Raw genomic sequence first — 22533 nt, forward strand, 5'->3', positions numbered from 1 at the left:
AAACTCAAATTACTCAAAAGGCCAGTCAACAAAACAGTGCACAGTGTATTTTGCTCTTTAATTGACCAACATTTAATCAGAGTGAGGAATATCCACGTAAATGTTAGGCCAAGTAAACAAACAATCAAACGACCAATCCTAACGACGCACGTTGCGTTGGTAGCAAGAGTACCTTTTAAACGGAGGGCGTAACAATTCCGACGAAACGCGAGGTAAACCAATGACAATGTTTGTCGATGACAACGTGTTGCTGCCCCACACACGTCCTCTCTGGTACGGAGGGAAGACAAATAAGTTGTTGTTTTTCAAGCAGGCTGCTATCTTTTGACGTGTCGAGGACCAAGCTGAGCCCCGTGATGGATGGGGCGAGGACAGGTGTCGGGCAGGGAGAGATGCGACGAGCGAGAAGCGTCCACAGGAGACACACCTAATTCCCAGGTCTTATTTTGTCAATAAACAGCAGCCAGTGGCACTCAATTAGACGGCTTTATTGACTGCGTTCCAGAGGCTGTGTCAGATGTCAACCTACGACACAGCCTGACGGCTGCCCCCGACGCTCGCTCGAGGACTCGGCGAAAATAAGAAAAGATAGTGGGGAGAGAAAATAAATATTGGCGCATAGTGGAAAGATGAAATGGGGGGGGGAAGGAGGGGAGGAAGGGGTTGTTGGAGTGAGAGAGTTTGAGAGAGTGTACCTGCCTCGAGCACAGTATTCTCTTCAGAAGGAAATGTTTTTACAATACTCTATTAAGTCTTACCCCTTTCAACAGTCTAACTGAATGGAGGTGGAAGCAAAACGACGCGCAAATATGAGAGGCAGTTTGGGCCTAAATTCATACTTCTCGCACACCATCGTTCTTTTTCACACTCACTGTCACATACTTCGACAGACACCGTCGTACTCATCTCTCGCAGTACCTCGCACTCCACATACTATCATGTCCCTTGCAGGTGCACTCTCTCGCGCACGCCATCATACCTGCGAAATGATGCTGTGTAAGTTTGATGTGTTGTGTGAGAGTCGGATGGTGTGTGCAGGAAAATAATGAGTGGGAGAGAAAATGATGGTGTGTGAGAGGCTGGGTTTGATTTTCGGCCTTAACAGACTCTCATACACACACACACACACACACACACAAATAATATAGCTAGTAATTGGTATGTTTCACTTTGTTGTCTTTAATGATTCCTTTTGCTAGTCAAACACTCAGAATAGGAAGGGGAAAAAAACTCTTTTTAGAGTCAACAAATCCCTCCCTCCGATGTTTTCCCTCCTTTATCCGGTCGTCCTTCTTCTTTTGTTTGACTTCAAACACACAGCTACTTCCCTTTCCCTAAAAGACGAGACCAACAAGCTCCAGTAGCCGGATGCCGTCTGGTTTTTACATTTAATTGATTTCAGTGAGGTGCCCCACTGACTTTTTAAAGGATACACAATCTCGACAGCCATACCAAGTTTGTTCCCCTGTCTGTCTCTTCTCAGAAGCTTATCTATGCCCAGCTGTCAATGAGACGCACAGCCAAGGGTAGAGAGAGAGCTGCGCTACATATTGATGTTGGAAAACAAATCTATCACATTCTGAGCACACCCAAGTGCCTCTCACTAGTGGAGTGGATGCACGTCAGAGGTTTCACAGTCCAAACCAACTGCGTCTCCTTGACTCTAATTACGGTCATTAACTCCTGACGAGATTCTGATCTGCACCTGTCTGACACCCTGCAGCTGTTTATGCTCTGCTCAACACCGTGGAGGTCCCAGGGCTGGAGGGTGGGCAGAGCTCTCCACACTGCGAAGCTATAGCCTCTGCACTTCCTCGTCCAGCTCAGCTAGCCTCTGCACTTCATCCTCCAGCTCAGCTAGCCTCTGCACTTCCTCCTCCAGCTCATCTAGCCTCTGCACTTCCTCCTCCAGCTCAGCTAGCCTCTTCACTTTCTGCTCCACCTCAGCTAGCTTCTCCAGCTCGGCTCGCCTCTTTCATCACCTCAGCAAGCCTCTTCACTGTCTCCTCACTTCCTCCTGCCCCTTCCTCCCTCCCCTCCTAATACAACGCTGCGTCTGGTATCACAACCCAAATGGACTGGTTGTGGATCCGACAGTGACATCAATCGAGAAAGATACACTGCTGTATTCGTTGAAATCCACTCTGATTCGATTTGCCAGATGGACATACGCCCTTCTGCTGTAGGTGTGAGAGAGGAAATTATTCCTGGGCAAATGTAAACTGCTGTGTTGTGCTTTTATGATGTGAATATAAAGCATGGTAGTACCATCTACAGTGCGTTCTCAAGGCTACTGGAGATCCAGAGGTTTACTGTGTGCTAAGTTTTACACAGAGCCAAACAATTTGACGACCAGTTGCGCGCCAAAACCGCAAATGAGAAGCTATTGTAGCCAAGCGAGTACCGCTCTTGCCAAACACAACTAATTACAAGGGTACCTTTGGCCAACACATTTAAATAATGAATACGTGTGGTAAAAAAAAAAAAAGAACACTTACAGAGGAACAGTAGTTCTCTAAAGGCAGCCATTTTATCTCCCTCTGACCCCAGTGAGGCATATGAGTGATGGGCTGTTTGGAGATGCATCTGTGCTTTTCTAATGGCTCTGCTCGTGGGCCGGAGCCTAATTGGCCTCCCGCAGCCCCAGACGAGGAACACAAGGACGGGAGCGGAGGAGGCTCCATCTCTGACACTCTCCACCTGGCTGCCAGTCACGCTTGGGGGGGTCAGCGGTGTGTGGCTGGGTGGGGGGGGTTTGTGTGTGTGTGTGGGGGAGGTCCTGCCTGCTTCCCATAAACACCCTCTGCTCCACACACCTCCACTCTCACTGCCAGTTGGCCGGAGCAATACAGAGGATGCGAATGAACAGGCTTCGACCTCCGAACGCAGAGAGAGAGAGAGAGAAAGAGAGAGAGAGAGAGAGAGAGAGAGAGAGAGAGAGAGAGAGAGAGAGAGAGAGAGAGAGAGAGAGAGAGAGGGAGGGAGGGAGGGAGGGAGGGAGGGAGTGAGAGAGAGAGAGAGAGAGAGAGAGAGAGAGAGAGAGAGAGAGAGAGAGAGAGAGAGAGAGAGAATGGTAGTGTGCTTGTGTGTGCTTTGTGTGGGCGCACGCGGGTGTGTGTGTGAGAAAGGTGAAAAAAAAACGAGTGATGAGAGAGCGATTGAATTGCAAAGGAGCGAAATAAAGGAGACACATTGCGGGCTAGTTTTGCTGTAGCAGAGTTAAAACGTTGCACATTTCGCTGAGGAAACCAATTTGCGGGGCGGCAGACAGGCAGGTAAATTCAGACTGAAGTACTTACATCAAAGCTTGCTTCCTCACTCCCCGTATGATGACTCTGTGAGACTCGAATGCTGTTGGTGATGAGCTATCATTTCTGCCAACCTTTAGAGATGGAGACGACAGCATACTCTCCCACATTGTCATATAAATTACAATCAGACTCCAGGCTGCTGGAACAGCCCCAATTTAAATCCCAGCTCGGCCAAACGTCCAATAACGAGGTAATTTGTCCACGGCAACCTGGATTCTTCATTTCCTGCCATGCGATTACTAAGTCATCTTCGAAATTGTTTTTTTTCCGTGTCCGGGAAGTAAATCATATTACCTCACACGGCGAGTGAGACAGAGAGGACGTTTGTGTAATTTGTAATTGTATCAGAGCTCATGAATATTACATTGACTTCCTATTCCCTTCATATCATCGACAGGAGTATTTGGGACCAGGAGTAAAAGACATATGTACTGCCATTTCCTCAGTTCACTTTCCACGTGAAGTTGAATGGCAATTCCACCCCCCCCCCCCCCCCCCTTTACAACTTGTATGGACTCCCATCTGCCACCACACATCCAGCGCATCCACTACACAACTGATTAACAGTCAAACACATCGTTACGCACCTGATTCCCACCGACTAATCACAACGTGTACGCCAGTCGACAGGTGACTGTGAACACTGCGTTAACGTGGATCCATCCCTCAGGTGTGTTTCCACTCACCCCCCCTGTCCATCACCTCCTCACATGTCCAGCTGCTCTGGCGGCAGGCACCTTGAGGGGATTAGCCGACCTCCAGGAACTCCAGACCCTGTCAGCCACGCCCACAGTTTTGCTGCCTGGTTCTTCAGTCATCTGAAACGGTCTTCTACACTTCCAAGTAGAAATACAAACATATTCGGTAGTTCCTGTGGTCTTTAAACTGCCACTACCCATGCTAACTGGTGTTAAACCTTTAACTACTAGTGTTGTTCCAGTTCACATTAAGCTGGCAGGTAATGGCCCAATTCTGTATTTAGATCCACTGAACTCATGGGTAATTACTCGGAGCTGTTTCTCAGGCCATTTGTTGGGAATCACCACTCGACATCTGGTGGGACTGGGTTTGCAAGAGGGACTGGGGAGACAGGGGGAGAGGAAAAGAAAGAGTGAGTGAGAGAGAGAGAGAAAGAGAGAGAGAGGGGGAGAGGGAGAGAGAGAGAGGGAGGGAGGGAGGGGTAGAGGGAGAGGTGAGAGAGAAACGAGGAGAAAAAGGACGGGGCAGAGAGATGGAGTGCCAGAGAGAGCGAGATCTCCATCAGACTGGCAGAAAGAGATAGGAAGAAAAACAGAGAGAGAGAGAGAGAGAGAGAGAGAGAGAGAGAGAGAAGAGAGAGAGAGAGAGAGAGAGAGTTGGAAAGCAAAAGCAGAAAGAAAGAGAGGCCGAAAGACGGAGAGAGGGACAAACAGAGAGAACGGGAGACAAAGACAGAGGAGCGATTGCTTTAAGTGGCCACTTCCTGTGCCACAAAGCAATTGAAGAACAATTGCTTGACTTTTTTATTTGCCCATTACAGACAAAATCACCACTTCATTGTGGGCACTCTGGGTCAGGGCTGGGCTGTTGGTTGGAAAGCTGGGTGGATAAACAAGAAAGATGCAGGAAGCAGAAGTAGGGGGAGAGGTGAATCAATGAGGTCAGACCGACGGACACAGACACCAGGAGAAAGAGCTGCAGGTAATCAGCCGAGCGCTCACCTGCATACAAACCCCTCAAGAACTACGTTCCCCAGAGGAAATGACTCCGCGCTCACAGGAAGAGGGCTCATCTCCTCCCAATCTAATTCTGTCTACGCCGTTCCCCACAGGCCCAGCCGGGGTTGGGTGTGTGTGTGTGTGTGTGTGGGGTGGGGGGGGCTCTGTGTACTATTAGTGTTTAAGTCTCTCTCTCCGGTTCCGTAGCTCTTTATCTCCCTACCCTCTCACTTTGTCTCTGTTACACAGACACACACACACACACACACAGACACACACACAAACACACCCTGTAATGAAATTCATCAAAGGGCTCTCGAAGTCAGAGAAGTTGTTAGGGAATCAAACTGCTGTGGTCAGGGATATTTTGCCTGCAGTACACAGCAGGAGAACAAAGACGAGGTAATGAGAGAGGAGCTGGAGACACGCTGGTCCGGTCGTTTATCCCCTGGCCTCCCTCCCTCCCCCTCCCTCCAACATGCTACGTAGCGGCTTTAAAGCAAACAAACCTCGCTAAAGAAAGCAATGAGGCGAGCCGGATGTTGTTGTTGCTGCAAAGTGCCATGACGGAAATTGAATTTGTGCGAAATTCTGTTGGAGGGCCCAAAACAATGGGATGGCTTTTATTAAGTGAATACGGAGAGCTCTGAGAATGGGGAAGCTTTTCCAATCAAATTAGGTTCCTGGGTCTGGGAGTGTTGCAGTAATATCGGGCGGAAGCCAGTCCTTCGATGCCGGCGTGGTAACGCGTTTAGATGACAGGGGAGAGGGTGGAGAGAGAGAAGTGGAGAGAGAGAGAGAGAGAGAGAGAGAGAGAGAGAGAGAGAGAGAGAGAGAGAGAGAGAGAGAAACGAGGAGAAAAAGGACGGGGCAGAGGAGTAAGTGCACAATAACAGTGTTTAGAGTCACGGGAAGTGTGCTTTTTAACTTGAGATGAGTCAATGAGAGATCGAGAGCCAGCATGAGTGGACAGTTGGAGACTGTGAGAAGTGGGGCAATTATGTGTGGCCTTGTTCACCTAGTCCTCCAAGGAAAGGGGAGGGGAGTGGAATGGGGGAGGGCAGGGGGGGAGGGGAGGGGGAGGTTGAGTGGGATCAGTTGGAGAACCGAGGAGCTACCCGTTTGTGAAGAGAGCTGTCTGGTGAAATACGACGCAAGACCAGAGGTGAGGCTTCGGATGGACGGCATCACCTTGAACCGTCTCCTTCCAAGATGGCTCCTGTTTCCTTTCATCTGGCTCTGCCTGCCTGTGACAGTCGAAGCTGTCACAAGTGTCACTCACGTGCGCCTTGGCATCCTCTTGAGGGACACCTCGGCCATCGATATGTAAAAGACACACCGGCCAACGGCGGGCTGAAATTGAACGGATTTAATCGACACGCTCAAGCTGAGCTCACCTTCTGCCAAATGACAAAGTGATCGAGGACGTTAAGTTGCAAAACAGATTTTTCTCAACTGAAATTGGTTTCACACCTTCAAATCACTCCTAAATGAGTGTAGCGCTTCATGGACAGGGGGAAAATCAAGTAAGGGCTATTCCTCTGTTATTTTTGGGATAATGACAGACGCATCAATAGATTTTTGACCCCTGGTCTTTTTCACATTGCCATAACATGACATAGCTAATTAGCAGTTAATGAGTAAGCTCATGTTGATAAGGGAAATTGTATTAATGCAGCGTTGCGACACAAAATAAGTGATGTCTTTGAGTTCACTTTCAGGGACTTGTCAAACTTTTGTATGCATCGCTGTTTTAGGAAGCTTTGCCTGAATAAACTGACGACTGCTAGCATGACTGTCAGAAGCTTATCAGACATGCAGCTTGTTCACTCAAACGTTTGGCACAAAAACAATACCATAGGGGTAGGGACATATTTCAGAGACACTGAAGCCTTTAGAAAGCGTTGCTACAGAATGTTTATGAAAGCCGTAAACTTTCAACCACTTCAAGAGCTGATGAATATGTATGTGTTCTGTGGCATGTGGTTCTTCCCTGGTCTACATCTGGTTTCATGGAAGTTTGGTTCTCGGAGGGTTCAGAATACATCCCCCCCGCCCATCACCATGACCTCACCGTGCTGTCTGGAAACAACTTCCTCCCACACAGGATGTGCTTCCAGAGACTTCCATTACTGGTTGTTTGGTGGTGCCCCCTGGGGTCGCTTGGCCTCTCAGACTCCCAGCTCTTAGCCAAAGTGATTCCGACAGGCACATTAAAATGCAAATTCCTGCCTCGGTGCTCATTGCCATTTTGTCACTTTTCTCTCTCCTCGCGTGGCGTTTGCAGGGAAAGGAATTAAGAGGGCAGGCCCTGGGGTTGAATATTCAAATGGCCACCTGATTACCCCGCCATAAAGTACCCATGTTCCCCATGCTCTCATTTCATGGCTCCTCTCTCCACTTACTGCCCATCAATAAGTGTTTGTGGTGAGGCGCCCACCCACGAGTGCCAAACCCATCCACCAGGCTGTTACTTGTACACAGCAAGGAAAGAGGGAGAGCAGTGTGCAGTCAAACCAAATTCTACTGACCACCTGGGGCCTAAAGGAAAACACCAGCACCATACAGCACACACACACCCCCCTCCTCCCCCCTCCCCCAGCACCCACCTCTACAAAGCCTAGGGTGGGGCACTGGGAGAGAAAAACAACAAAACCGAAATCACAGACAGATTTCTCGTGCGTCTTCACTTCCCTGATGGAGGTCAGCGTTATTGTTGGAACACTGGAGGCCTGGCCGGCTTTCACCTCCCAATTAGCACTAATTAGTGTCTAATGCATCAAATGAATGCGATATGACAATTCATATTCGGCATAATGAGGCCACAACGACGAGCCTCCGCTCGCTGAGAAATGCCACGCTCCCATTGGCTGAGTGATCCTCACCCCTGTCGCTTGCTCTTTTCCCAGCGTGCCTGCGCTGAATGGGTAATGGGGTGTGCGAGGCGCACGGAGATGGGGGTCGCGGAGGGGTGGGTTGAGAGGGGGGGGGAGGGGGTTTGCAGGCCTGTCTGCGGGAGCACCTCTAGCTTGTAGGTAGCTAGTCTGCCCAGGTGAGCCCTACCCCCCCACACCCTTCCTTCCCCCTCCTCACTGTCACCCGCATGCCGCGTTGTCGTCTTCCGCCAACCTACCCGGAGTAGGTTGTCCCTGCCACCGCCGCAGCCTGAGGCGAACATGTGTTTGCAAACTGCAGGGGGACGTCGCAATCACACGGAATGGGGGCTCCCGGTGTGAACGCGGCTTCCAGCTAATAACACCGTGGGCTGCTCCTGACACTACACGTCCTGGAAAGGCTGGGACCGCCCAGGGAATCAGACCGCGGAGCGGCGCATTCATCCGTATTTACATACCGCATGTCTGCCCTTTAGAGAAAGTCCTGCCTCTTCCTGTGCGCTCAGCAGGGACACTTGTCCATAACTAAAGTTTGCCACGGGGGGAGATTTTATTCCAAGGGATTGGACTGGGATTCCTGGAGAACGTAAAGCATTCTGAAGTCTGAAAGCCTACATCTGTGTGTGTGTCTTGGTGTGAAGCGGAGGAAACCGACAAAGGAGTAGAGACTGTAGAAAAAGGAAACGTCAACGGTGAAAGTCACTGGAGAGAACAGAAGGGAAATAAAAAGTTCTAGAATGTTGGTTACGGTTGGTTTTGAACTCCTAAAACTTGCAAATAACCAAGGTAGCTAAAGCAGTAATTCCGGTGTCCACTTTGATTGGCAGGTTGATGTGGGTGTTGGACATCATTACCACAATCACAGCCCCAGCTCCACTATGTCTGACCAAAGCTCTTGTCTAGCTCTGTCTTACTAATTGGCCACGAAGCAATGTGGTCATACAGGGGCTCTTCATACAAAATGTGCATAGATCAGAAAAAAAGTGAATCATTAAAAGAAACACTAATACTGTATTGTATGTAGTACTGAACTAATAATGTCATTCAAGCCAACTCTATAACCCTGCACTGGGTCTGAAAAAGACGTTTACAGCATAACAAAACAACGGCACTACATCCAGACAACAAGAGATCATTATCCTCAGGCACATTTCAACACTAGCTTGGGTGAGAGACAACAGTGGCAACGAGAGAATATCTCAGCTCTTAGCTCAGCTACCCTCCGCCCTGCAGACCCTAACACACACACAGACACACACACTTCCAGCCATGGCCAGACCAGGCAGCCAGATGAGCTGCTGGTAGGAGTGGGAAGAGAGGAGGCACCAGCTGGGTTCAGACGTGAGGCTCCAGGGGGGGCTCGCTGTGGCATCTGTCAGCCACCGGTAACTTTCAGACGGACCAGACGGCCGAGGGCCACTGGGGCCCCGGCGCGGCCCAGTGACAGTACACCGAGGAGGGGGGGTCAATTTCCACAGCTGCATCGAGCTGGTGCCGACTAGAGCCAGCTGGGTTCGATGGCTTCCAGAGACAACTAATGCCGCCTTCTGGTCAGGACGGATCACAGGGAGGCGACTCCCCGTCAAAATACATCTTGGAAGAAAACCGAGCACACATGGCAACACAAACAAAGTCACGTTCTACATTGAAACGCAGACAAGAACTTGCATTTAGGACGCAGGGAGATGCCAGTGCCTTTAATTGTCCCCACTCCAACTTTTCAAGATGGCAGTGGGTTTCGGACCAGGCGACAGATCACTCACCGCTATTAATAATGGGCCGCATTGAAGACTGTCGTCTGATTGCTAGCTTAGAACCCAGTTCCATAGAGAATGAAATGCACCAATGTCATTTCCAACATCCCTTGGAAAATGTCCATTGGCCCAGTGCTCGTGTGCACGGTTGGATTTAATAGGTTTGCTTGTTCACTCAGCCTTTCTAATGATCGCTGGTGTTATTAGCATTTTCTCCATGATGCTGTGAATCAGATTGAGAACCCTCTGGTCTCTCAAACATCCACCAATGCTTCACCTGCTGAATTCACACATTAGTTGATTACCCACGAGTTCTCCATCTGACCAAACGTGTTCACGGTTTTGCTCGGAATCTGATTACTGTTAAACACAATCTAATGGGTCTTTTTAATCTCTCTTTATTCACGAGTCCGACACATCGAATGCAGAAACGATTGTCAGCCACGCCACCCGGCCATCCTGGTCATTGATTATTTGTATGCAGTAATCACACATGGTTATTCCCCCCCCCCACACACACACACCCCCCTCTGAGGGAGTAATGAATTGTGTTCAATCCCTTTCAACTCTGTTCAGCTTTGGAGACGGCCTGACTTACATCATGACTTCAAAGACTCAGGTGTGAACCCTGTTAATGCAGCACCTCACAGAAGATCGACCACAGGAATGTAATTAGAAGGTTTATTTCAAACAGCCTTTAACGTTCACATTTGCACATAATTATTTTTTATCTTTGTAAAAGACGTGAGGGGGGGGGGGGAGTCATGTGTGTGGTTGGGGTTGGGGCTGCCTCGTCATGGTTACGTCCATGTTAGCTCCCTCGTGCTCTGAAAAGAGAGTAATTAACTTTGAACACACTCGTTGAAGAACATTCTGGTCTCCCAGCAAATACAGGGGATCAAAGTACGTTCAAACCAGGGCATGGCTAAATGTTGAATTATTCCTCAGTACATTCTGGTTTTAGAAAAAAAAAAGATTAAAAGTTTTGTGCGTTTAAATACACAGCACCGTTGCTTTTATTTTCTTAAGTCAAAGTCGTTTAGTAGCTCTTTACCTTAAGCTGAAGTTAATTATGTATTTCCTGCTTTTGGTATAGTCCAAGGTAACAAAATAAAATTGTATAATTCAGCAATGCCTTCAAAACTTCATAATCCCCTTGAAATTGACATTGATATACGAGCTTGAAATGTTCTGTGTTGGTAACAGCCATGTAACAGGGAGGTTACATATTCTGACGACAGCAATCCAAAGATGCGACCAGTGTCCAGAATGCTTACATTCTGTCCAGATACAGTATCAAATGAAAGACCTGTGTACAGAAGGCTGACATTTTGTCCAAATACAATATCACCCTACACCCCCACCCGCTACCTACGGTCTTCTTCAGACAACCGCCTGGTGGTCCCACCGCTCAAGACCGCCCGGTCCCAGCACAAGCTCTTCTCCTGCCTGGCCCCCCAGTGGTGGAATCAACTCCCCACCTCCATCAGAGACACGGACTGTCTCTCCACCTTCAAGAAAAGGCTCACAACGCACTTGTTTCGGAAGTACAACGGTACTTAGGAATGGTTTGCTGGACCCAATGTTAGTTTCCTGAAGGATCAAAATGACTCTTGCTCAGAGACTTGTTGCTCTTGTTGGTTAGTGGTAAATGATTTAAATTGTTGTACTTGTTGTGAAATATTTTATTTTACTGTTACTTCCTTTTCCACAGGTACACTTGCACTTATAGCGATTCATGTTGTTTAATTGTAACTTTTTAACTACATGCGCTTATGGTTCTTCCCCTTGGCACTTATTATGGCTGTTCACAATGTGTGCTTCATGTTTTGGCTACCCGCAATGTTTTGAGGGCTATCTTGTTGTCATTATCAGTGACCAATGCACTTTGTAAAGCTCTCTCTTGGAAGTCGCTTTGGATAAAAGCGTCTGCTAAATGAATAAATGTAAATGTAAATCAAATGAATGGCCAGTGTCCAGAAGGCTGACATTGTGTCCAACACACAACTCTGGGCTCTCTAGCTGGAGTCTGGATTCACAAAAATGAATGCATTACTTTTTGGACTAAAATCTGGATGGACTTAAAATTCATGTTTATTCATTAGTAACTCTCTCTCTGTCTCTTCATATCTCTTTCTCCCTGTCTCTTAGATATCTGCCCTTGAAGGAAAACAACAGTTTTTTTCCACACCTTTAAAACTTTACACAATGACAACTGAGAACAAAACAAATATACTCTTGCCTGAATAATGGGGTGAATGGATGTTCTGTTGGGTAAATAAACAAGAATCTTATCGGTGGGCCAACACAGTCGCATATGCCGCATTTGGGATGTTTACTATTCTGGAGGCAATGTTCTTATACATAATCAGATTTTACATGAGGCAGAAACTATCTTCAAGGGGTTTGGGTTGAAAGCACACAAACACCGACACACATATTCACACGCACACACGCAAGCAGGCAAACAGAGGCGGATCACATCTCAGACTTCCGGAGCAGCAGCCAGCCAGCCATTTAGCCAGCCAGCCAGAATACTAGGCAGCCAGTCAGCCAGCAAACATGCATACCAGCCTTAGCATAAAAACTACAAGGGATCTTGTAGGAGTAGAGGTCGAGCAACCGGCCATGGCTGTACCATGCAAATTGCTTTTTGATTCACACAAGATGGAAGCACGCTTCTGATCTGCCGTCTCTCCAACACACACACACACACACACACGACAGGCTTCTTCCCCGTAACAACTGACAATTGAAGAACGGCTGATGCTGTGTGTGTTTACAGAAGGGCCTGTTCTGCATCATCTACAGACGGCAGTGCGCTGAACCTGCCCATGCATTCCGCTTTGATGTTATTGTGTGTTGTGCGACCCTGAAGGGAGCACTATGAGTGGAAGAGTGCTGCAAGTCTGATCACAGAAGAAAAGGTTGTCTGTTCTTGCCCGTATGAACGTGACAACTGAGCTACCATCCGAATACTCTGGTCTGTCTGCTAGTTATTCTTTCTGTATCAATGGACGGCCATCTCCACCACTCGTCCTCCTCATTTCACACCGATTTACACTGTCTGAAATTGGTTGGATTTGACTATGGTTGGAAAATTGACTGGGAATGAAGGTTTAGTTTGAGCTATTTCCACCGTGGGCTTGTGCGTGTTCAAGGTGATGTTAATATCTATGAAATGTGATTCCTTGTCAGCCTCGGTGCGATGCAGTTTGGGCGTGTGCAGGCCTACTGCTGAAAGGTGCGAAAAACGCTCCGCCTTTCACCGAGATTTCAGCAAATCACTCTGCCCCTCTCGCCATCTCTGTCTCTTTACTTTCTGTCAACCGCTTTCATCGTCGCCCCCCCAAAAAAAAACCACGCTCATCTAGACACACATTTGCACACCTGCAACTGCAAGTTGTCAGTAAAAACGGGTTTTTGTCTCCAAGTCTTTCTCTTTGGATTTAATTTGCCGCCTTAATCCTGCAAGGTAAATCAAAACGTTCTGTATCTCCTTAATTAAGCAGCTGCATTTGGTCATTTCTTATCATTGCAGAGCAAACAGAATGGAGGGCACAGAGACAGTGGGACTGTGGAATACCAATTATGCTTCTAATGCACCAGGGACAAGTCATTCTCTTAGCTTGCACGTTGCGTGTTGTACTGTAGCCTATTCCGTACAGTAAGCCCTGTGTCCCGAATCCAATATCAGCTGAACACACAGAACAATAGGGTCATAGTCATGTGTGGTATGTTCAGCCTCCTGTTCGTTTCACGAAGGGAAAAATGTACACCCCATTGTAGCTGATTATAAATCGAAAAGTGAATCTGAAAGTTATACAACCTAATGACGATCAGAAGAACCAAGCTGCACTTTTCAGGGAGAAAACGTAGAAATCGGTCAGATTCGACAGAACAAAACCCGGAAGGTTAATAAAAGGAAGAGGAGCTAAAAGAAAAGTGTCAACGTGGAAATCATGATGAGTGAGAGGGTCTGTAACTTCAGGAGAAAGTGTCAGAAGCTTGATGTGTATTGCCTGTACCCCCTGAAGGCTCTCCCGGAATGTTATTTTCAGAAGCAGTCAGTCTTCGGGGGAGAGACATGCTCCTGTCTTCTAGACTTAGCCCCAGGTGAGTCATCTTCCTCTTTTAGGTGCCCTTTCATATCGCCTGACATAATAGCTACGAATGACTCTGACAAAGTAAGTGCTGTGAAGCTGTCAGACCCAAGACCAGTCGTGTTCCAGCTCCTCTGCGATTTTAAGAGCAGAAAGTGAAAGGGCAGGACCCTAACCCAGTCCCTTTAGGTTACAGAGCTAAAGCCAGGCCTTGGAGTTCGACTCAGCTGTGAACGGTCAGAGCGTGCAGACTATTAATCCTGGGGAAAGGCGCTGCAAAGCTAATGACCTGTCGCGCGCGTTTCGGCCGTCTTGTGTTGCTAACCCCGGCTCATGCTGATCAGGCCACCGAGTGAAAGGCGAGGATTATGTCGGCTTTGTTTGTTTGTAGAACAGGAAAAGGAAAACAGGACGCGGGAAGGGGGGGGGTTCGGGGCAGCCAAGGACTTGTGCCTCCAGCCTTGTCCTCCAAAACAACCGACAGTTATCGAGCTCCCAAGCTTCCCTACTGTCCGACAGATAACTGTCTCTCTGCACAGGTCAAAAGCATATAACATTCGGCTTCATCTTCTTCTTCTCAGTGTACAGCCATCACATAGTGTTCAAGAACGTATTCAAGGTGTTTGTTTTGGGCGAGGCGTGCTCCCTGGTCTCTCTTTTACCTTGAGACTGTAACCAGGCCTGACATGAGGAGTGAGTCCCACATCGACTACCCCCCCCCCCCTCCTGCATCCCCCCCCCTCCCTCCACCCCTTCATCAATCTCAGTCTGGAGACACCCCCATACAGATGATTGACGACGCTCAAACACCGCCTGGAAGAAGCCCCGGTGGACAGATGAGGATCACAAATCTCATATCTCTCTCTCTCTCTCTCTCTCTCTCTCTCTCTCTCTCTCTCTCTCTCTCTCTCTCTCTCTCTCTCTCTCTCTCCCTCCCTCTTTCTCTCTCTCTCCCTCTCCCTCTCTCCCTCTCTCACTGTCTCACTGTCTCCCACACACGCGCACACAAACACACACTAAACCTGGCAACGTTCTCTCGCTCCCTCCCTCGCCATTTCGTCCTCGCCCCCCCCCCCCCCCCCCCCCGCCCTCTCAGTCTCTATGGAGACAAACGGACTGGAAGACGCGGACGGCACGTCCGACTCGGAGGGAAGAAACGACCGAAGTGAAGGGTGGCAGCCGAGGCCGGAGCAGAGGAGCCAGAGGGAGCTCGTGTCTGGGGGCTCCTTGGACGAAGAGCCCGCCATTTCAGCACAAAGGCCAGCAGCGCAGCCTCTGAATGGAGGAGCCACACAACCTTTTGTGCTTCCTAGATGCCGTGGCCTTTGATTTCTTCTCCTGCTTCGGGAATAATTATAAAAATAGCCTTTTCATGTCACAGTCCGCCTTATCCCTCCACACAACCTCTCCACCTTCACCCCGAGAGTCTGAGCCCGTATTATGAAATAGTACTACTGACTTGGTATTTCTGGGTAGTGGGAAGGCCAGTGCTGTTATTGTATCTGAAAAAAAGATGTTCAAGCCGTCTTGTAGCGATAGGTGAACTTACCTACCACTATGACAGGCATCCAGTAATGAGGGCAACTCTTGTAGTATGTGTGTGTGTGTGTGTGTGTGTGTGCATGTCATTGTCATGAAGCATTGTCAAGAGAGCGAGACCTACAGATCTTCATCAAGATTCAAGGCCGTTTTAATCATCAACTTCAAGGAACCCCCGTGATTTAATGCCGTGAAAAATGTCGAAAACATTATCGTGCTGCTGGCAGCCCACCATTTCCAGGAGCCATGAAAGCCCTTGGTTCCACCACGATGTCCCTCCGTCGTGTCATTCATTAGTGTAATGACCCATCGATTTAGCATTTACCGAACAATGGAGAAGGACCCATATTGTAGATGGCAGTGAGCCAAGTCAATCACACAGAAAGGCGCGCCGTGCATCTTCGAAAAGGGAGGTGATTAAAGCGACTCACGGCTGACGAACGCGTCTACTTTCGCGGCGAAACAGGCTGGAACCTGCACAAGCACACCTGAACCTGGGTTCCTCTCTTCCTCGCCAGCCTTTCCCTTTCCAGTGTGAATTGACAGCAGGCTCCCATGTGTGCGTGTGGCTTTCCGTGTGTACGCGCGCGTGCTGAGCTCTGATAGGGTTTGGCTCGTCGCTCCTGAGGTGAGCTGGCCGGGTGGAGCGAGGAGCGGTGTTGGGGGGGAGCAACAGATGGAGTTGGCCGTGCTAGTGAGGATGGGAGCGTGTTCCCAAGGATTCACTATCCAACAGAAACAGCTTGACGTCTCGCTAGGTTTGAAAGTGAGTTTGCGAGCCCAGGCACAGCCTCGGCCTACGCCCAGCCCCAGCCCTGGCCCAGCCTAGCCTCAAACCCAGCTCCAGCCCCAGCCCTGGCCTAGCCTCATCTTCAGAAAAATCAAATACTTTCTTCAACTGACATTTGGGGTTCTGCTGACAAGCCAGCCTTGGGCCATTGGTTTTCTCTACGTGCAGATTATGTGTGTGTGTGTGTGTGTGTATTTGACCTTCCAAGACTGTTTTACCAACCTCCTTACACCTGCAGAGTGATTGAGGGTGAGTAAATGTGAAGTGTATTTCAAGTGATTTTGTGATTCACAGACCACCACAAATGCGCCTTTCCCGACAGGAGGGGTAACCTTGACGAAGCCTTCCGATTTCATTCATGTTCCACAGGATCACGCCACAGACCAAACCAGGTCCTCTCTGCCCCGTTGCAACCTCTGGCTTCACGACATGGCTTCCGGAAAAACATCCGTTTTCCACCTGAGCATCCCGAGCTCGCCCTCCACGAGCCCAAGCCCACCTCCATGTTCTTGGGGAACAGACTGGGGCCCGAAGCATGTGTTTCAAACCACCAGAGAGCCTCTGACATACCTTCCAAGCTGCCTGCCATGGGGGGTGGGGGGGTGGGGGGGCGAAGGGTGCGTACAAGCACGGCACGCGCTCACCAGCTTGATGATGCGTCCACAGCCTGATACACGGATGTCTGCCTCTCCATTCATCTCCTGCCGTGCTCCCGCTCTAACATATTGGCATTTCTGAGGTGCTTGGCGGTAATTGTCAGCCGCATGGCGCCTCCTCGTTTGTTTCGCTGACATTTTGCCTTCGGTTGATTGTGTATTTAACGGGGGAAGGAAAGCAAAATTAATTGGAGAGAGGCCTAATCTGTCTGCTGGAAATGTCACCCCTGTATTGCGACGCCCGAGCTGACACTGTGCCACAGGAGCGTCGTAGGGAAAGAGAGAGAGGGAGAGGGAATGAGAACAGGAGAGAGAGAGATAGAGAGAGAGAGAGAGAGAGAGAGAGGAGGGAGAGATCAAGAGAAATAACAAATAGAGAAACAAAGATGTGTGTGAAAAGTCAGAGGGAGACAGAGAGGGAGAGACAGAGAGCACAAAGAGTCGCACCGTCAGGACAAAATGGGAGCCTTTTAGAATCCACCGGAGTGCAGTCCCCCCCCCCCCCCCACATGTCCCACGGATTCCTCCAAGTGCTCCAAGACACGTGTGAACTTTCAGCTCCGCCCCGTCTCACCTCGACATTAGCACACTAATGCAGGCAAATTACAAAAACATTAGCATTGTGAACGATCCCACTGGGCACGGGTGGGGTTGACTTCAATGTAGGGCTCTTTGAAACTTTGCGGGCTGCACCACAGTGACAGAGAAAAAGGGGTAGCGTGAACATCACATTCCCACTCGTCTCGAATGCGTCCAGAATACTGTATTTGTGTGTGTGTGAGAGAGAGAGAGTTGGAAAAGCACAGGATGATCAAAGAGTGATTATCCCCTGGTCTGGAGTAAGAGGCGGGGCCGCGCCCGTGAGGGTTCTTCAAAGTCCCGCCCCTGGGAGCCCTCTCCCACCCCAGCCTCTCCACCCCAGCCTCTCCACCCCCGGGAGGAGGCAGGCCGGCTGGGCTACAGCGGGCTGAGCCTCCCTGTCATCTAACCGACGGAGGAGGAGGAAGAGGAGGACTTTTCCTTGTTCTCTCTTCTGCCGTGGCTCCCACTCTCATCTGTGAGGCTGTTTTCTCACGGCTCTGTATGCGACGCCTTCTTCCTCAGCTGGGGTGAGGGAGGGATGGGATAAGGCTGTGTGTGTGTGGATGTGTAAGGGAGGGAGGGGGGGCAGGCAGTAGGGGGGGATGGATACTGTGGGGCTACCTCCACCATCCTATATTCACACACTTGCATTTTGACGATTGATTTTTTCCTGTTTTATTTCTTACAGTTAACCATATGTCAATTTTGAGCATTTCAATACCACTGTTTCATACACAGAAGTAGCAGTGCCTGATGTAAATAAGTAGATGTGGTCATCTTGAACCCAATAATGGTTGTAAACAGAGGTTTGTCAGTTGAAACAGTGTGTTGTCATAATGTGTGAACCACTGTGGACATAATGGTCTGTTCAGGTGGAATCCGAACATTCTTGGACACAACACTTCATCCGTATTGGTCACAGAGATCGAGATGCTCGATACAGAGTTGAGGATTGGATAACCCAGCCATCAACCCGCCCTACTTCCTCTAACTCTGTCTTTCTTTCCTTCTTTCCTTCTTTCTTTCTTTCTTTCTTTCTTTCTTTCTTTCTTTCTTTCTTTCTTTCTTTCTTTCTTTCTTTCAAATCAAATAAATAAAAGGAAAATGAATAATTGAAATACAGTCCAAGCTGCCAGGCCATAAATAACTTCCTTTCAGAGACCCAAAGGCCATTGTGCCGCCTCGGCAGCACTCCTCCCACGACGCCTTGTCCTCTGACCCCCTGCCCACGCTCGGTGCAGCCAGTCGACAGGTGGTCCAAACGCTGGTGGGAGAGGTCATCCTCCTGAGTGCACTCTCGTGTCAAACTCATTTTGGACACAAGGAGAGGCCTCAGGGAGCAGCAGCAGCCGCCGCAGCAGCGATCTGTTCTCTTCCAAAAACACTTTGAACTTTTCGACATTCGGTAGCAACATGCATTTGAGATGGAATACGAATGAGGTCTCGATGATCGTTCGTCATCGTTTTATGCGTATGCTACCATGGAATCAAAGCAAATCCAACTTTATTTACATAGTGCATTTCAAACCAGGAGGCAACACAATGCGTCACAGTGGGGGAAAGGGGGTGTGGATACCAACACGGATGTTTGACACTCATTTTCCAGAGGGAAGCAAAAAATACTTTCAAATACATAAACAAACAAAAGACCTGTTTAAAGTAAATGTCATTATGGTTGTGCATTGATTGTCATGCCCGATCCAAATGTTTTTTGTATCCTATTGCATCATTATTTTGTTGTATGTAGGTTTGTGTATGTAGATTTCATGGAGCACCATCCTGACCTGCCAAAGATACAAACCCAGGTATCAACCACCATCGGAAGCTAGCAATGGAGCGTTGTGACCTGAAAATGTACCCAATGATAAATGTGTTTCCTAAACCTAGCTTTGGTGTGATCTAACTTCTGATTAAGGGCTTATTATTTACATCAATCCGCAGATAACCTTGAAATGAGAACAAGCATGTCAAAATGCATTAGAGCGTTTAATTGTTCTGCCTGGTGGAGTGGGAGAATATGCTTGTCCTTTGTGAAAATTTGGTCCTTTTATCCAGGGTGGGATTCTGCATGAAACGAAAAGAAAAATAAAAAAACATTTTACTTTCAGCAAGCTAGCGTGAAAAAAAAAAATGGAACCCTAATCTTTAAGATGCTTCCCACGGCAGCATGGCCCCCCAGATTGGAGAACATATTTCAAAAAAGCATTTCTAGTGTAATAACTATTCATTGAAGTGGCCAATCATTTCAAGCAGGTGACACACACAGTCAAAACCCTTTTTCACCGTGCGTCTTAAAACATTCCATCTCATGACAGTCCTTCTATCCGCTCAAGATCACCATTGTTTTCCTGTTATGATGACACACACACCATGGAAACCGACACGGAATAACAGCTAGGCAAACATATTCATGTCGTCTTTCACGGTGACGCCTTGTCTTGTTTATGTCATACTCACATGTCCACATGCCAATACACATGCCACACATGGCGATGACGCTGGAGATGTTCAGGGCCCTGCCACACTCGTTACTCATCAAACACTTCCTGGTTCCCATGCAACACCTCATGCAGCCGGTCTGTTCGCCATCCGACTTCTTACTGGCTGTTTTCTCCGGCTGCGTCTGCCGCGTGTCCGGATGTTTCTCGTCCCAGTCATCGCTGGTACCCTTTCCCATGATGCACTGCCTCAGGCCTTCGGGAAAGGAACCCTGCTTGTGATGGAGAGGAACCTGAGTCAGGTGGGTTTGACTTCCGAGATTTTCACGGGACAAGATGAAATGGAGGTGGTCGAGATGACAGCTCTGGGGACACATTCGTAACCCTGGAAACTGTTGGGTGAACAGACCCAAGGCTGTGGGATGTCAACGTGACCTTCATGTTGAGCACATGACGGAAACAGATCCGATGTGTCTGTCCTGTGTGACAATGGTACCGCTGGTTTGGCTCACTGAGTTTGTTTCATCACCAATGTCTTTGAATTGGGTTTTAATTTATACATATCTAGTAACTAACTTTCCTGATATTGTGCCACTCAGACTGACAGGTCCATTTGTTGGAAAGGAGAGGGCGAGTAATGTTTGGTTTTATGACAATGTTCTTTTTACCCAAGGGATGACTTAAAAAAAAAAGACTTACTGAAAGTAATGAATCGTATATTTTTGAATTCTTGGGTGAGATTCTTTATAATTGATCAGACCACTGGTTCTAGCACATTGCTCAAACTTTGAACATCTCCGACTAAGTACTTCTGTCAGCACCTTATCTCATCAAATCACATTCATTTGACACATTAACAATAATTCTGGTTGTGATGAATACTTTGTATAGCCAACGTTAGGGCCTTTGTTTTAACTGTCGGATGTGACTGCTCCCAAATGGCATTATCAGACATTAAGTGATAACCCTGATGCTGAAATAACATCTTATCTGGGCCATTTAGAGGGCCTGCATTTATTATCAATGACAGCAAATTAGATCGCTGGCATCTGGCGAGTAACGCTGGCATTTTGAGTGCACCTTTCCATCTCATTCCCCTTTCAGAAGCCCATTGGTTTTCAATCATGAGTAATGAAATGCCATTAGAGTCTTAAATCATAGTGAATGAGATGCGGAAAAGACAGAGGGAAGCATTATGAATGGATAATAGGAATAACATTCTTACCTCAAGTCGGTTTGGTTGTGTGTCCTTACTCTTGGCGTCCTTATTCGGTCTTCGTAGAGCACCTCTGACATGGGAGACTGGAGAGAAATGAAGTCAGTCCGAGATTCAACGCCAAGTAGGAGTTGCAACTTAGTAGGAGTTGCAGCTGGGAAGGTGTGTGACCCGGTTAATCTGGTTTGACGGCATCCTTGGACTGGATCGTGAAGCCGTTTAATGTAAGATGAGGCCTCGGGCCGTGCTACCTTGTGTTTCTATGGAGGATACAGGTCATTTAACATGTTCCAATGCTTAGTGTACACAACATAATTGCTTCATTTTCACAATCACGCAACCATTATTCTATGATTGGAAATGTCTGAGATGAAAATAGCTGTGTAATGACTTAGTCTACTCCACACACAGACTGAATGTACAAAATGTCTCACTATAAATGTTTTCAAATGTACATTTCATTTTACTTTCAAGTCTGGAAAATGTAGTCGGGTGCAGTTGCCCAATTATACAAAGTTCAAGTAAAAATAGGGCGTCGTATTTAATTTCAGTTTCAGAGAAACGCCGATAAAGGGATAAACGGGAAACAAAGCTTACAAAGCCACCTCCTGTACCCCACCTTGGATGTTAACACCACACCTCAGTCATGCTAATTCTGGCAGACCAGACCAGTTCCTAAACGGGCCAAGCCCATTCAGAAGCCACATTGTGGCCAGAGGTGGCAGTCGTTTACAGCAATCACACCGACATTCACGAACACACAGAAGCGGTGACCGCTTGCATCAGAAAAGGGCACTGAGGACGTGACGGACAGTCTTCAAGACCGTCGCCCCGTCGCCTGACCCCCATTCATCGGGGAGTGTTTTGAGAAGCTGGTCATGTAACTGTGAATGGAGGAGGGGGCGGGGGGGGGGGGCAACATTATGGATGAACTCCCCTGGACCACCAACACTACATCAGTATTCAAGAGTGCCTGAACTTCCTGCGCCAGTCGAAGAGAGCGAGTCACCTCGCACCCATCCTCACTCGGTTCTCCAGGTTCCACAGGTTCCACTAGGGCACCGGGTTTTTCAGAGGAACCACTGGGACCACGCTGACCGGCCGCATCCGTGTCTGATATGGGAATCGTGATGACACCCAGAGGCAAGTAGCCCTTCAGCGGACAGCGCGCACAACTGGAAAGCTAAGCGTTGCACCTTTCCCTTCTATCCTGGACAGTTTCACGGTGCCACAGCGAAGCCTCCAGCGTCGTGGACGAAAACCTTCCGCCCCTCCCATGGCCTCCTCCAGCTCCTGCCGTCGGGCAGACGGTTGCAGAGCATCATGGGCCCACACTGCTGGACTGATTAAAGGCTTCTTCCTCCACGTGAGGACTCTGAACACCCAGTGATTGATCCAAGATTTGCCACGCGCGTCCTCTATGTAGACACCAGGAGCCTTCCTCCCACCTCTTATGATTCAGTTCTCTTTCAAATGGTATTGACTTTTCGGTTTTACTATGTACCACCATGGGCCTGTGAGGCATGACATTTCATTATACTGTCTGTACTGTA

The 22533-nt window shown here is 48.5% G+C and overlaps 1 long non-coding RNA gene across 1 annotated transcript; it reads right to left on the minus strand.

Moving 5' to 3' along the window:
• Positions 1 to 18813: 18813 nt before the first annotated feature.
• LOC124475557 lies at positions 18814 to 21096 on the minus strand. Its single transcript, XR_006956944.1, has 3 exons — positions 20990 to 21096; positions 19784 to 20036; positions 18814 to 19390 (listed from the first exon to the last, which is right to left on the minus strand). It is a non-coding gene; the product is annotated as an uncharacterized LOC124475557 (long non-coding RNA).
• Between the last annotated feature and the right edge of the window lie 1437 nt (positions 21097 to 22533).

This window comes from Hypomesus transpacificus, chromosome 13, assembly GCF_021917145.1.
Source record: "Hypomesus transpacificus isolate Combined female chromosome 13, fHypTra1, whole genome shotgun sequence".
Taxonomy (NCBI): Eukaryota; Metazoa; Chordata; class Actinopteri; order Osmeriformes; family Osmeridae; genus Hypomesus; species Hypomesus transpacificus.